We start from the raw sequence: 15,516 nt of genomic DNA on the forward strand, positions 1-15,516 counted from the left end.
GTGGTGGTGATGGCAGCGGTCCTGACGGGGCACTGCTCCTCCTCAAGGTACTTCTCATCCTCCTCCAGACGCTTCTCCTCAAGATGCTTCATCTCACGAAGTCGCTTCTCCTCCGCGAAGCACTGCACTATAACGAGTCGCTTCTTGAGGAGATGGTCTCTGAAGCAATGCTCCTCTGTGCGGCACTTTTCCCTGGCCAGGCGCTGCACCTCAAAGAGGCGCTCCTCTACCAGGAGGCGTTTCAGCGTCCCAAGGTCCTTCTCCTGAAGACGCTTCACCCCGCTGAAGTCTTTTAACTCCCCAATTATCCTCTGTTCAAGCAAAGATCACCACATTAATATTCAGACATGCACATGCAAACAAAAATTAATACCCACATGCATGCAAACATAAACGTGCACATAAACCCAACACAAATGCATACTCACACATCTTTGTACAGATGCAGACATCCACGTTCACTCATTCAAACTCGCTTTTTACACTCGCATGAATATACACAGTCAAGAAAATTTCAAATCAAGATTGAATATATAAAATCACCTGATAACATAACACCTTATCCATCAATACTTTTATCACATTGTACGTGTAGCCCTAACCCTTAATAATCCCAACCCCTACATAATCAAAATACATGTTACATCCTCATATATCCTCACACACCCCATACATGCACTTAAGTCTGTGATCGACTGGGAATATTTCATAGCAATTGTTGGCAACAATCATCACTGGCAATAGTTTCCACAGAATGTTACATTATAAAGATCTCGTAGCCCATAATCTCGACAAATTTCACGCAGTGCCCATAGTGGGCAACTGGAATGGCTACTTCCAATCAACTGAACTAGCAGACGTAATTAATGTGACTGATTTATATCATTTCGTCCTCAATGGTAATAAATGACCAATGCATGAGTGGGATGGTGGAGAGATTGGCTGATGGTGTCTGGAGCTGGTTTTGATATACAGAGAGGTGAAGCAGAGGAATGTTCCAGAGAGATGGTGTCTTGTGATGTTATAGATTCATGATAAGGCTATATGATGGTCTATTTAATTGGTGGTGGTGTGGTGAGAAAGGTAATGTGGAGAGATGGTGTGCCAGTTTTGTAGATAATGTGTATTTGACCCCCACAGACCCCATACACACCTTTGGGGAGCGATGCTTGTAACCTTGGCCTGGGAAAGGGTCCACTTTATCCATAATGTCACCCCAGGTGGTCGACTGGCGCGACGATTCCCGGCCTGCGAAGAGCAGACAGGTAATTCAAAGGACGAGTAATGAATTAGAGAACGAAGAACATGGAGTTTCACAGAACGAATTTTAAGATCCCTGTAATTAGCTCTTTCCACACAACAGGAGCTGCTATTGAGAAATATTCATCACATGGCAGTAAAACTTTACAAGTCATGTTTTTGTGGGCATGCTGAGACCATTAATTCCATAAGCTTGAGACCCCAGTTTAAACAAAAATGGCTGAAATTCAGATATAAACCCATCGTTTCTGGAACACTCGATCATTACGTCTTCCCATCACAACCAAGCCATGTCTTCTCAAAGTAATTGATAAAGGAGCCTCCTTCTCTGTATATAAGCCACGTGATGCAGGTATCTGGGACTTACCCTCATAGTCATCCACAATCTCAGCCCACTTGATATGGCTATCCATGTTGTTGGGAAAGAGTAGATTCTGCGTGAAGTTGGATGGCCTGTGGAGTTTGGAACAACGCTAAGATTTAGCAACAATTTGAATCACTCATCCTCTAAAATATTACATATTTGGCCACTCACTGTACCAATCCCATCACTTCCATGCCTGTTGCTTTCAAGCCAACGCCCGCACTTGTTTGCCACTCATACGTGCTTCTGATCACTCACTCATCGATCCACACAAACATGTTTATTCCACCAGCCTATTACATTAAACATAATCGCCAAACTTAATGATATTTAATCCACACATGCATGTTAATGTACAGCCCATTTGCATTAATCGAATTCTTGATAAACACCCCCCCCCCCCCTATGCCTTGTAGGTCATGAGGGTCATATGACCTTACTTAAATTATTTGTTATAAACCGAGCATGACGTCGTGGGTCACGTGATGTCAGAGACACCACCCATGTGGCTGTGACATCACAGATTAGAGACAACTATGGCAGCAGCTGGGGTCTGAACAAGAAGGCAGACTCCTCCCCAATGTTGAATAACATTCAATACATAAAATGTAGGGCACAATTGTGCCAGCAATCAGAAAACAATAATTGTAGACATGTTATTCATACTCTGAGATTTAAACAAGTTAGTTATTAATTTTAAAATGCTGACTCGCTTATGTCTAAACAGTGACAGTAAAAGCAACATATCAGGGCATGCCAAGTAACCTATCTAGCAGTCCTAATTTGATTGCAGAAAATAAAAATACCAACATATCAACAATAATGAGGCTTTAATTTGCGGTCAAAATGTAAAATAAAGATAAACAACACTCATAGTCAACAGGGACGCTCACCTCGTTGAGGATTCGCTCTCCAACGTCGTCTGCAGCTGCTCCCTCGTGCGCATTCCTCTCGACTGGCGGTGGAGGCGTGGCTATGACGTACCAGAAATGACGTCACTTCCGCGAGGCTCCGCCCCCACGCGCACAGCTGCCGCACCACGTGGTGCAGTGCGGGTGGTGGCCGTGGGTGGTGATGATGATGGGTGATGATGATGGGTGGTGGTGGTTGATGATGGTGGGTGGTGATGATGGTTATAGATGACGATGGGTGGTGATTATGATGGGTGCTGATGGCTGTTGATGATGATGGTTGATGGGTGATGATGTGTGTTGATGATGGTCGGTGGTGGTGGTGTTGATAGGTGGTTGATGATGATCGGTGGTGATGATTGTGATAGATGGTGATAATGATGGTTGGTGATGATGGTGGGTGTTCATGCTGATAATTGGTGTTAATGATGTAAGGTGGTGATCACGATGGGTGGTGATTATGATGGGTGATGATGCTGATTTGTGGTGAGGATAATGATGGGTGATGGTGATGTTGGGTGGTTGGTGGCAATGATGATGATGGTGGTCCGTGATAATGGGTGGTGGTGATGATTAGTCATGGTGATGATCATGGTTTATGGGTGGTGGTTATGATAGGTAAAAGTGATGATGGGTGGTGCTGATGATTGGTCATGGTGATAATGATGGTTGATTGGTGGTGGTTTTGATAGTTGGAAGTGATGAAGGGTGGTAGTGATGAAGGGTGGTGATCATGATGGGTGGTGATGATGGGTGATGATGATGATTGGTGGTGATTGGTGGTGATTGGAGATTGGTGGTGATTGGAGATTGGTGGTGATTGGAGATTGGTGGTGATTAGTGGTGATTGGTGATTGTTGTGATTGGTGGTGATTGGTGATGATTGGTGATTGGTGGTGATTTGTGATTGGTGGTGATTGGTGATTGGTGGTGAAAGGTGATTGGAGATTGGTGGTTATGGATGGTGTTTGGTGGTGATTGATGGTGATTGGTGATTCATGGTGATTGGTGGTGATTGATGGTGATTGGTGATTCATGATGAGTGGTGGTGATTGGTGATTGTTTTTGATTGGTGATTCGTGGTGAATGTTTGTTATTGGTGTTTGGAGATTGGTGTTGTTTGGTGGTGATTGGTGATTAACAGTGATTGGTGGTGATTGGTGTTTGGCGGTTGGTGGTTATTGGTTGTGATTGGTGATTAACGGTGATTGGTAATTTGTGGTATTTAGCGATTAGTGGTGATTGGTGGTTCTTGGGTGGCGGTTGTGGTTGCTTGGGGGTGGTGGTGGGTGGTGGTGGTTGGAGGGTGGTGGTGGGTGGGTGGTTGTGGGTGAGTGGTTGTGGGTGGTGGTGGTGGTTGGTGGTGGTGGTTGGTGATATTGGGTGATTGATCATGATGGGTGGTGGTGATGATGGGTCTGTGGTGGTGGTGATGATAGGTGATGGGTGGTTGTGATGAAGGATGCTGGTCATGATGGGTGGTGATGTGTGACGATGATGTTGGGTGGCGATGATGATGGATGATGATGATGGATGATGATTATGTGATGATGAGGGTAGGTGGTGGTTGTGGTTGGTGGTGGTTGTAGTTGCTGGTGGTTGTGGTTGGATGAGTTGGTCGTTGGTTGTGGATGGTGGTGGTTGGTGGTGATTGGTTGTGGGTGGTGGGTGGGGGTGGGTGGTGGTGGGGATGGGTGGTGGTGGGTGGTGGTGGTTGGTGGGTGGGGATGGGTGGTGGTGGGTGGTGGTGGTTGGTGGGTGGTGGTGGTGGTAGTGTTTGGTGGGTGGTGGTGGTTGGTGGTAGGTGGTAGTTGGTGGGTGTTTGTGGGTAGTGGTGGTTATGGTGGTTGGTGGGTGGTGGTTTGTGGGTGGTGGTTTGTGGGTGGTGTTGGTGGATGGTAGTGGTTGGTGGGTGGTGGTGGTGGGTGGTGGTGGTTGGTGGTAGGTGGTAGTTGGTGGGTGTTTGTGGGTAGTGGTGGTTATGGTGGTTGCTGGGTGGTGGTTTGTGGGTGGTGGTTTGTGGGTGGTGGTTGGTGGATGGTAGTGGTTGGTGGGTGGTGGTGGTGGTTGGTGGGTGATGGAGGTGGTTGGAGGGTGGTGGTGGTGGTTTGTGGGTGGTGGTTGGTGGATGGTAGTGGTTGGTGGGTGGTTGTGGTGGTTGGTGGGTGGTGGAGGTGGTAGTGGGTGGTGGTGGGTGGTTGGTGGATGTGGGTGGTTGGTGGTTTGATGGTGGTGGGCGGTGGGTGGTTGGTGGAGATCGGTGGTGGGTGATGGTGGGTGGTGGGTGATGGTGGGTGGTGGGTGGTGATGCGTGGTGGTGGGTGGTGCTGGGTGGTGCGTGGTGCTAGGTGGTGGTGGATGGTGGTGGGTAGTGGTGGGTGGTGGGTGGTCGTGGGTGGTGGTTAGTGGTGGTGGGTGGTGGGTGGCGGGTGGTGGTGGAGGTGCGTGGTTGGTAGTGGGTTGTCGTGGCTCGTGGTTGGTGGTGGGTGGTGGTGGGTGGTGGCTAGTGGTTGGTGGGTAGTGGGTGGTGGTGGTGGTTGGTGGTGAGTGGTGGATGGTGGAGGTGATTGGTGGTGGGTGGTGTTGGGTGGTGGTGGGTGGTTGGTGATGATGATTTATAATTTGTGCTGTTGATGATAATGATGATTGGTGCTGGTGATGATGATTGCTGCTGGTGATGATGATGATTGGTGCTGGTGCTGGTCATAACGCTGATTCGTGCTGGTGCTGGTGATAATGATGATGATTGGTGCTGGTGATGACGACTGATGATTGGTGATGACAATGATGATTATTGGTGATGCTGGTGATGATGATTGGTGCTGGTGATGATGATTGGTAATGAAGATGATGATTGTTGCTGGTGATGATGATTGGTGCTGGTGATGAGCATGATGATGAGTGCTGGTGCTGGTTATGATGATGATGATGATTCGTGCTGGTGAAGATGATCATGATTGGTGCTGGTGATGATGATTATTTGTGCTGGTCATGATGATGATGGTTCGTGCTGGTCATGGTGATGATGATGATTGGTCCTGGTGCTGGGGATGATGATGATGATTGGTGCTGGCCATGATGATGATTATTGGTGCTGGTTATGATGATAATAGTTCGTGCTGGTGCTGGTGATGATTATTGGTGCTGGTGATAATGAAAGGTTGGGTTCATAATTGCCCGGTAGAATGAGTATATAATGGCCAGGTAGGGTGGGGTCACTCACCAACTCATCCACTCATCTTGTGTGTGGTGATCCACCAACCCCCGCCTAGATTTCAGGCGCCTTCCCAAAACCGCAATTCAATCACTCACGCACCCACTCCTTTACTCACCCACCCCCTCATTCACTCACCCACGCACTCATTCACTCGCCCATGCACTCATCAACGTACACACCCACTCATTCACTCACCCATACACTCATCAACTTACAGACCCACTCATTCACTCGCCCACGAACTCATTCACTCACTCACCCACTCATTAACTCACCCACCCACTCATTCACTCACCCACCCACTCACTCATTCACTCACCCATACACTCATCAACTTATCCACCTACTATTTCACTCACCCACTACTCATCCACTCACTCACCAACTCGTTCACTCACCCATTAATCATTAACTCACCCACCCACTCATTCACCCCCCCCCCCACTCATTCGCTCACCCACCCACCCACACATTCACTCACCCAACTATTCATTCACTCACCTACCCACTCATTCACTAACTCAACCACTCACCCACCCACTCATTCACTCACCCACCCACTCACTTATTCACCAACCCATCCACTCATTCACACAACTGCCCTTCTGTTCACTAACCCACCCTATCCACTCATTCACTCACCCACCCATTCACTCACCCACCCTTTCACTCACACACCCATCTACTCATTCACCATCACATCTACTCATTAACTCAACCACCCACCCATTCACTCACCCAACCACTCATCCACTCACTCATTCACCCACCCACTCATTCCTCGACATCAGGAGGAAACAAGGAGGTGGAAAGGTGCTGATGCAGGCCGTTTTAAAAGTCTTTGACGACCGCTTTTGTTGCAATCGAAACGTCGTAGTTTTTTGTTATTTTTTGCTACTTTCTCTGAACCTATCTACGTGGTGACTTTACCGAAAGACCCAAGAATACAAATACAACTTATTGGGTAGTCAGAATTCATCAGCACCAACCTGTATGTTGAACCTCTTTCGCACCGTACGTAGCCAACCGTGCAAATCTGTAGGTCTCTCTGGGTGTCTATAATGAGTGACCCATTGTTACTTAAAACAATTTTGGCAATGAAGTGATACGTGATATAATTGAATAGATTTTAAGCACTACAATTTTGAAAAAAAAAATATTGAATAAATTAAAAATAAAGAATAAAAGTAAGTACATGGTAATAAAAGCAACAGTTAAAATGTGTTGGATTTAGTAATAGCATGCCAAATGATGAGTTATTTAGCCTGAAAAATAGTGCAAATACAAATAGATTTTACAAGGAAAAGTGATTTATATTTACTAAATGTCTGAGCAATGGTAATTTAGATTTACTAAATATTTGGAGGAATCTGATTAATATTTATTAATGATCTGGCTGAAATTGATTTACATGTACTAATTGCCTGGGTGAAATTGATATAAGCTTACTAAATATCTGGTTCAATGATTTGGATTTACTAAATAAAATACTTATATTGAATGTCTGTTGCCATAACATTTATATTTCTAATCCACCCAATAGCATGCCTTCATGGTGCCACAATTCACTTACGTTAAGTCAACCGAGCACCATCAAAAAGATAAGAACTATGAAAAGGAACAGCAGATTGACATGTATTTGTGCAATTTTGTCTCAACATGTTTATCCAACATATTACAAGTACAAAAGAAAGAGGGGCTATGAAAAAACAAAGACAGAAACCATGTATCTGTACAATAGGGATACAATACCTGAAGTCTATTAATAATTTGTGGGCATTACAGGCACAGATTCCTTTTTTGGATGTGATTCAAGGTTTTAGTCTTGTTAGTGCATTTAAATTACGACAATTAAAAAAAATATGTAAAGATACTTTCATAATATTTCTTTCTTATGTGCGCAAATTGAAATCCTAAGGGCCAATATGTTTATAAAACAGCTAAAAGAGATTAAAACATCACGTGAATTGATCCACAATCCAGGTGGACCTATCTTTTTTAACATGCACAATTACAAGCATGGCTTCCTAACAAGTAAACTAGCACAGCCTTCAGATGTTCCATGCATCTTACATCTATTCCTTTCGAAACGTCGTGAGAATTTTTATTGTTTTATATATATTTATTATTTTATTGTTTCCCTTCAACGTGACTTTACCGAAAGAGCTAAGAATATGAATTACTGCAGTCACGAAAGCTTTAAATGAAAATTTTACCGCCTCTACGGGGAGGGTTTCCACGTCACTTTAAGATCCTTCAACAAACTCCGGGATAAGAAGGCTCAGCTGATCGAGTCTCTCACCTTTCTGAAGAGATGCCGCGACTCTGGGGTAATTCCAATCGCATTTACACTGACCTCTGCTGCTGTAACTTCTTCTAATGCGAAACGAATTATTTTCAAAACTAGCTTAGCTCTTATCTCAGAGAAAATCAGACTTATACGCACCGAACTAGATCAGTTAGACAAGACACTCTACAAATCACACTTATCATTGACGGCAACAATGTCCAGGTGACCGTCCCTCCCGCCTCTACATGGTGTGTGCGTGCATTCGTGCGAGAGGGGCGCCGCGTCGGCGCCGTCACTCCCAAGTGGCGGCGTCACGGCGGTGGGCACGGCCCCGACGGAGAGGCTCCGCTGCGGCAGCACCACAACTGTGTAGAGGCTAAACAGCGGACGTCTGCGAGAGCACCGGCCTCGGGAGAGTGGCGGGAAATCCGAGGCACCGGTGGCGGCGTCACGGCGGTGGGTATGGCCCCGACGGAGTGGCTCAGCTGTGGCAGCACCACACAGCCCCCCGAGGTGTCAGTCCTCGTCCCGGGTAGACTGGAGCACCTCGCCTGGGTTGCCCCTACAAGGTAGCGCCGCGGGGTCCGCGGGACTCGTCCGGCTCTCGTGGCTGGCCTTGGCGGTGGTGGCTCCACCTCTCGGGGTTCTGGCGGCGGTCTCCTCCTCCACTCCAGTGGTTCTCACCGGTCCTGGGTACGTGCGAGCTGGAAGACAAACTCGGTAGCGGTAGGGTGCAGGGGCCATCGTACCCGTCTCTCCTGGCTCGGGTCGGGACCCCCTGGGGCCCGGGGCTCCGTGGGGCCCATACACTGTGCAAGGCCCCCGGGTATGGGGGGGGGGGGGTGTGGGGAACCCGGGGTATCGGGGTCCTCGAACGGCGGGGTTCTCCCTCGCTGGGGCCGCCCTCCATGGTTTTATTCGCCGGACATTGACCACCATCTCCCGGCCTCTCTCCCCCCCTTGAATCAGTACCGTCCAGGGGGAGATCTGTCGCCCCACGGTCCAGGGTCCCCGCCAGTAGGTGGTTAGCTTCCCCATCTGTCCGGCCCCGACGCGAGGGGTGTGCAGCCACACCTTGGAGCCCGTCGAGTAGAAGGGGGCTCCATCCGGGGTCGGGCGCCCTGCTCCTGCCGCTGGTGTGCGGCCTCGCCTTGCAGGTAGGCCCGGACCCTAGCTCCGCATAGGGTCGAACTCACTACCCTGGTCAGTAATGACTCGTTCGGGGATCCCGTGCTTAAGTACGTAGTGTTCCACGAATGTTCGGGCCACTATGAGGGTTGTCTTATCGGGGATGGCCACCGCTATGGGATAGCGTGTGAAGTACAACACCGCTACAAGAATATATCGGTTGCCCCGGTGGGATCGCGGGAATGGCCCCTGCAGGTCGATCCCAACCAGCTGATTCGTCCGACTGACGCGGAACGGTCTCAGGGGGACCTGGTATCGCGCTGGTTTGGGCCCGCATTACTGACACGTGTGGCAGCCCTGCACCCAGGCGGCCACGTCTTGTGCTAACTTGGGCCAGAGATATTGGCGATGCAGGGTCTCCCTGTCGTGGCCCCCGAACAGGTGGTCATGCACTAGTCTTAGCAGCTGGGGTCGCACCTGGGCGGGAACACAGATGCACCCAGGCTGGCCGGCTTCGGTGAGCTCCCGTACCACCCCGTTCTGCATGCACAACCGGGCGTACAAACCACGCCAGGGTCCTGGTAGGGTGTCCCTCTTCTCCCGTAGGGCCGCTTCCACCGCCGCCAGATCTGGATCCTCGCAGCTGGGTTCGTCTCAGCTACTCGTCGTCCAGGCCTGGGAAGGCGCAGCCGATGTTCTCCTGGATCCGATTGGGTGGGGTTAAGCGACCCGTTGGGCCCCGGGGCGTGGGCTCCGCGTCCGCCGGGTGGTCCCCCGGTTCCCTGGTTCCCCCTGCCGGGGTTTCTGTGGCACATATTGCACTCTCCCCCGCGAGGGGGGGTTTTAGTTTCGGCGCGCCCTCGGTGGTCCGCTGTTTGCTGGCAGCGTCCCCCCGTGAAGCACGGGCAGACTTCCTCCGCCCTTGTCTCGGCGCACACCGCGGGTCGCCTCGACAAGGCGTCCGCGTTTGCATGTGTACGCCCAGCTCTGTACTCGATTTGCAATTTGTACTCATGCAACTCCGCTAACCATCGGGCCATCTGCCCCCGTGGTTCCTTGAACGTAAGGAGGAAATGCAGGGCATGATGGTCGATGCGCACCCGACATTTCCTGCCATACATATACGGTCGGAACTGTTTACACGCGAAGATCACGACATACAGTTCTTGACGGGTCACGCAATAATTCAGCTCGGCCCCACTCAGGGTCCGACTGGCATATGCGATGACCCGCTCCGTCCCACCCTGCACCTGCGACAGCACCACGCTCAGCCCACTGCTGCAGGCATCGGTGTCTAAAATAAAATTAGTGGTGAAATTGGGGAAAGCTAGAGTGGGGGTGTGGGCGAGGTGGTCTTTGAGGGTGGTGAAGGCCGTCTGGCAGGCCTCCGTCCACTGATAGGGGTTCTTAGGGGAGGTGAGTTGGGTGAGGGGGCATGCAATCTCGCTGAATCCCTTTACAGATCGACGATAATAGGTGGCGAGCCCCAAGAATGATCTCCGTCAGGTTCCTTGGCCGTGGCCATTCCACTACGGCGCGTACCTTCTCCGGATCGGTGCACACCCCGCCTCGCTGACTCGGTGTCCGAGGTATGCCACCTCGCACTGCGCAATGTAGCACTTACGCGGCTTGAGCTTGAGATGGGCTGCTCGCAATCGCTGGAACACCTCTCACAGCCTGGACCAGTGTTCCGACAGATCTACTGAACACTGTCACCTCGTCCAGGTAAATCAGGCACTGTTCCCACTGCAAGCCCCGCATCACCAACTCCATCAATCGCTGGAACGTTGCGGGCGCATTAGTGAGTCCGAACGGAAGCACTCGAAACTCGAACAGTCCAATTGGAGTGGTGAATGCGGTTTTTGGCCGATCCTCCTCTGCCATCTCCACCTGCCAGTACCCGGACCCCAGATCGCGGGTGGAAAAATACTGTGCTATTGCGAGGCTGTCAGAGGTGTCGTCGATGCACGGTATGGGGAAGGCGTCGCCGAGGGTGACTGCGTTCAACTTTCGGTAATCAACACAGAATCGGGTCGACCCATCCTTTTTCGTCACTAGCACTACCGGGGAAGACCAGGGGCTCGCCGAGGGCTGGATTATGTTATCACGTAGCATATCCGCGACTGCCTCTTTGATCTGGGTCCGATCTGGCGCGCCCACTCGGTATGCGGGGAGTTTGATGGGTCGGGCTGCACCTGTGTTAATTTGGTGCTTAACAAGGTCTGTCCGGCCCATATCTGAATCGTGCTCAAAAAACACGTTGGCGTGCTCCTGCAACAATCCGCACAGTTGATCGGCCTCCCCCTTAGGTAAATCTGCCCAAGGCACATGTAACGCATCATGCAAGGGAACGATCTCGGCTCCGGGGGTCGGGCCGACTCGCCAGGCCAGATCCTGGTTGTCCTCGGGGCAGCCAGGGTCTTACGCCCAGAGTGCAAACACCGAGTCGTTAGAATGGCGCGCGTGCAGGGGGTGTATGGTGGCTACCGTGGTGCGTCGTCGTAGAATTTCCGGGGTACTGTGTGGGTTAAACACCCGCATAAACAGTCGGCCCTCATCTGCGTTTACCAGTGTGGCTGACCCCACAACTCCGTACCGGTCCGCCAGCTCCGGGTGAGGAGTTAGCATTACCTCGCCCGATGGTCGGTGTGTGGGGTCGGCGGAGGGTGTTGCTACGGGCACCAGCATCTCGGCAAGCGGGCCGATGATGACGGCCGACACCAGGGTGGCGGCCATGGGTGTGAAGTGAGGGCGATTCCGTTCTTGTCCCAGGAGCGGGATCCTCTCCCCGCTGTCCACCACGGTGGCGCATCGCTGGCCTGGCTAGTCGTTGAGCCCCAGTATCTCCAGGAGGTCCGTACCCGCAATACACTCATGGCACAACACACTCGAGACATAGAATTCCTGTGTACACACCTGGTGTCCGAGACGGACCTCGAGGGAGATCCTTCCTAGCAACCCCATCCCGGCTCTGCTCGCTGTGTGCCTGCAGGCGGCTCACGTCAACCCCGAGCACGCTGCAGTGTGTGGCGCTCACGAGTGAAGCCACTGCCCCCGTGTCGAGTAGGATCCAGGTGCGCTGCCCGTTCACCTGTCCTACCAGTGATGTGGCCCCCGTGATCGCCGCCACCAGCTCCCATAGCCAGTCACCTGTCCTCACCGCGTCCTTGGGTGTTGTGGTCGGAATCTGTGCGGGGGTCACTCGCTCACCATTATTACTATCGTTGTTTTGTTTTGGGACCTCGTCGATTGCACCCTTAGGTGGTCCACTCTCTAGGGGGCGGTGGCGTTTAACCCTGGCGCCTGTCTAGTGCGGGCGATTTGAGGACAGTCTCTCACGAGGTGCCCGCGGCGGTCGCACAGGTAACACGCTCGGGGAAGGGCGGTGGCCCCGTAGGAGCTTCCCCGCACGCTCCCTCTTTCCCCTCCCGTACGCCGCTGCCCAGACTCTGCCTCTAGTCGGGCCACCCTCCCGGCTAGCCCCCCTACCGTGGAGCGCATTTCCCCCATTTCCGACTGAATGGTCTCCACTGTGGACTGTAGTTTGGTGATATGGCCACCAACTTGGGTCACCTGGCCGACTATATCACCCATGCCGGTCTGTAGCCCTGCTACCCATCCCGGGGTTGTCTCGCGGGCTACCGGGGGCTCCCTTTCCCGACCCCTTACCGTCGTGGCGAGCTCCTGTTCCTCCTCTTCCTACTCTAACGACAGGCTTGCGATGGTGCGCTCTCTTCCCAGCCCCCGGAGCTGCGCGCGTTCGCTGGAAATTCCTTCACATTTACGCGCGCGCTCGACAAGGGCGTTAAAGGGGAGACGTGTATAGCTCATGTCTGGCTGCCACCACGACGTGCGAGTCAAGTATCGCTGGATCTTCTCAGCGGCAAGCTCCTCAATCATCTCTGTCGTGTATCCCAGGTGTGCGATCTTTGTTAGCTCGCGCACATCCTCGGCATAATCACGCAGGTCCTCGCCGGGTTGGCGGTAGCGTGCCTCTAAGGCTGCTTTTGCCTACTCCTCATCACGCGTACCGAAACGCAGATCAAGTCGGCGCATCAGTTCCTCTAGCTGTGTCTGCGCGCTTGTGGGTAGGGCTTCCACAAAATTGGCTGCCCGCCCATCCAGGTTCATAATAAGTTGGCGTAACGCCTGCGCGTCCGTCCACCCATTAATCTCTTTAGCCCCTATGACGTTGCGGGCGAATGCCTTCCACCAAGGAGCCCCCCGGCTGGTAAATATATGCCATATTTTTGCGTGGGGTAACGCGGGGGTTCGTACCGCTTCTGACGCCAAACTGTGGGGGCTGCCGTCCCCCGCCATCACTGAATTGTCGGGGCCGTTGCCCCCTGACTCCCCCATTACATTTGTACTACTACCACCTGGCAGTTCTGTAGGGTTCGGGTTAGCGACCTCCAACTCCTCCCGTACGTAAAAAAATGGGTACGGCGCACCGATGCGTGGCTCACGTACGTAAACAAATGGGTACGGTGCGCCGACGCGTGATTTCAGTACATAAACAAATGGGTACGGTATGCTGACGCATGACTCCCTCACACACACGCTCTACGCGCCTAGGCAATAACAAACCCAACACCGCTACCTGCCCAGCCCCATACACCAATCACACGCGAGGGAGTTGGGTTCGGGGGTGAGAGGGCAGGGGTGTCTGCCGTGCGCGCGCCGCTTATTGGAGGGAGTCACTCCGCTCTGATTTAAAAGGGCCGTTTAAACAGCCGCGCGTGTACGCGCACACCAGGCGCTTAGCTCTCTGCTTCGCTAGAAACAACCGCGCATGCACGCGACCGCAAGACACTCCCGTAAATAGTCGCCCAGGTATGCGAACGCTAAGCACTCCCGTAAACAGTCGCACAGGTACGCAAGCGCTAAGCACTCCCATAAACAATCGCCCAGGTACGTGAACGCTAAGCGCTCCCGTAAACAGCCGCACGGGCACGCGAATGCTAAGCACTCCCGTAAACAGTCGCCCAGGTACGCGAACGCTAAGCACTCCCGTAAACAGTCGCCCAGGCACGCGAACGCTAAGCACTCCCGTAAACAGTCGCCCAGGTACGCGAACGCTAAGCACTCCGGTAAACAGTCGCCCAGGTACGCAAACGCTAAGCACTCCCGTAAACAGTCGCCCAGGTACGCGAACGCTAAGCACTCCGGTAAACAGCCGCACGGGCACGCGAACGCTAAGCACTCCCATAAACAGTCGCCCAGGTACGCAAACGCTAAGCACTCCGGTGAACAGCCGCACGGGCACGCGAATGCTAAGCACTCCGCCTTCCTCTTCACACTCACAAAGACCACACGACACAGTTTTATCCCCCTACTAGCTATTTTATTCACCGCGAGTAACCCGCTAAACTACTCGTGATTGTGTGGGTCAGCAGACTTTAGCTTATCCCTCGGGGATCCTGGGCTCAACTTATCCTGCCTGCCTCTCCGCTTTCTTCCCTCTGATCAATTAGCCCGGACTCACCTTAGTCCCAATCTGATGCTGCAGAAGCTGTGGAACGGTGATGTTCCCGCACCCCGTGCCCCCCTGTCCAATCAGAGGTCTGGATTTTCCCGCCCTCGGATCACCGCTCTGGTGACGTCACCGCAGTGGTTTATTGGACGTCCGCTTTCCGTTCTTCCCGCTATCCGCCCACTGACTCGTGTTTGTGTGTGTGTGGTTCCACTCGCGGTGGCTAAACAGCCCCTGCCATGACCATGCCATTACAATCCCAGGTCACAGCACCGCGGTGCTCTTCAGCCTCGGGGGTAGGTCGCCCAATTTCCCGGCTGCAGGAAACCATGAAGCTTGATCTCATTAGGGGCTTCTGGATAAAAACCTGTTGGCCAGGTGACCTTCCCTCCCGGCTCTACGTGGGGTGTGTGTGCATTCGTGTGATGGGCGCGCCACGTCGGCGCCGTCACTCCCCGGTGGCTGCGTCACGGCGGTGGGCACGGCCCCGATGGAGCGGCTCCGCTGCCGCGGCACCACAACCTCTGGGTCACTGAGCCGCTTCCAAACACCCCCCATGTCAAATACATAAGCAGGAACCTGTATCGTGAGCAGCAGCATTATTTGAATACTCTGCCAAAACAATTTGAATTGTGGAGTGGTGGCACAATTCCGCAATAGCTTTATCATATCTCTGGTGATAGGAAGAATTTCTACAAGACCGAGTTCTAGAGAACCCCTTTACGTGATGTTTTGGTCTACTCTTCCACACTGGGCGGATGTTTCAGTAGAGGAAGGAGTACCCACAATTTAACGCACCGCATCCACGGCCCCTCTCCTAAGTGGGCGTCCCCAGCCCGAATGCTCGCAGGAAGCCCTCCCAGCCTCCCTGCT

Source organism: Petromyzon marinus, chromosome 23, assembly GCF_048934315.1.
Source record: "Petromyzon marinus isolate PM22_M1 ecotype Great Lakes invasive population chromosome 23, UKy_Petmar_22M1.pri1.0, whole genome shotgun sequence".
NCBI classification, from domain to species: domain Eukaryota; kingdom Metazoa; phylum Chordata; class Hyperoartia; order Petromyzontiformes; family Petromyzontidae; genus Petromyzon; species Petromyzon marinus.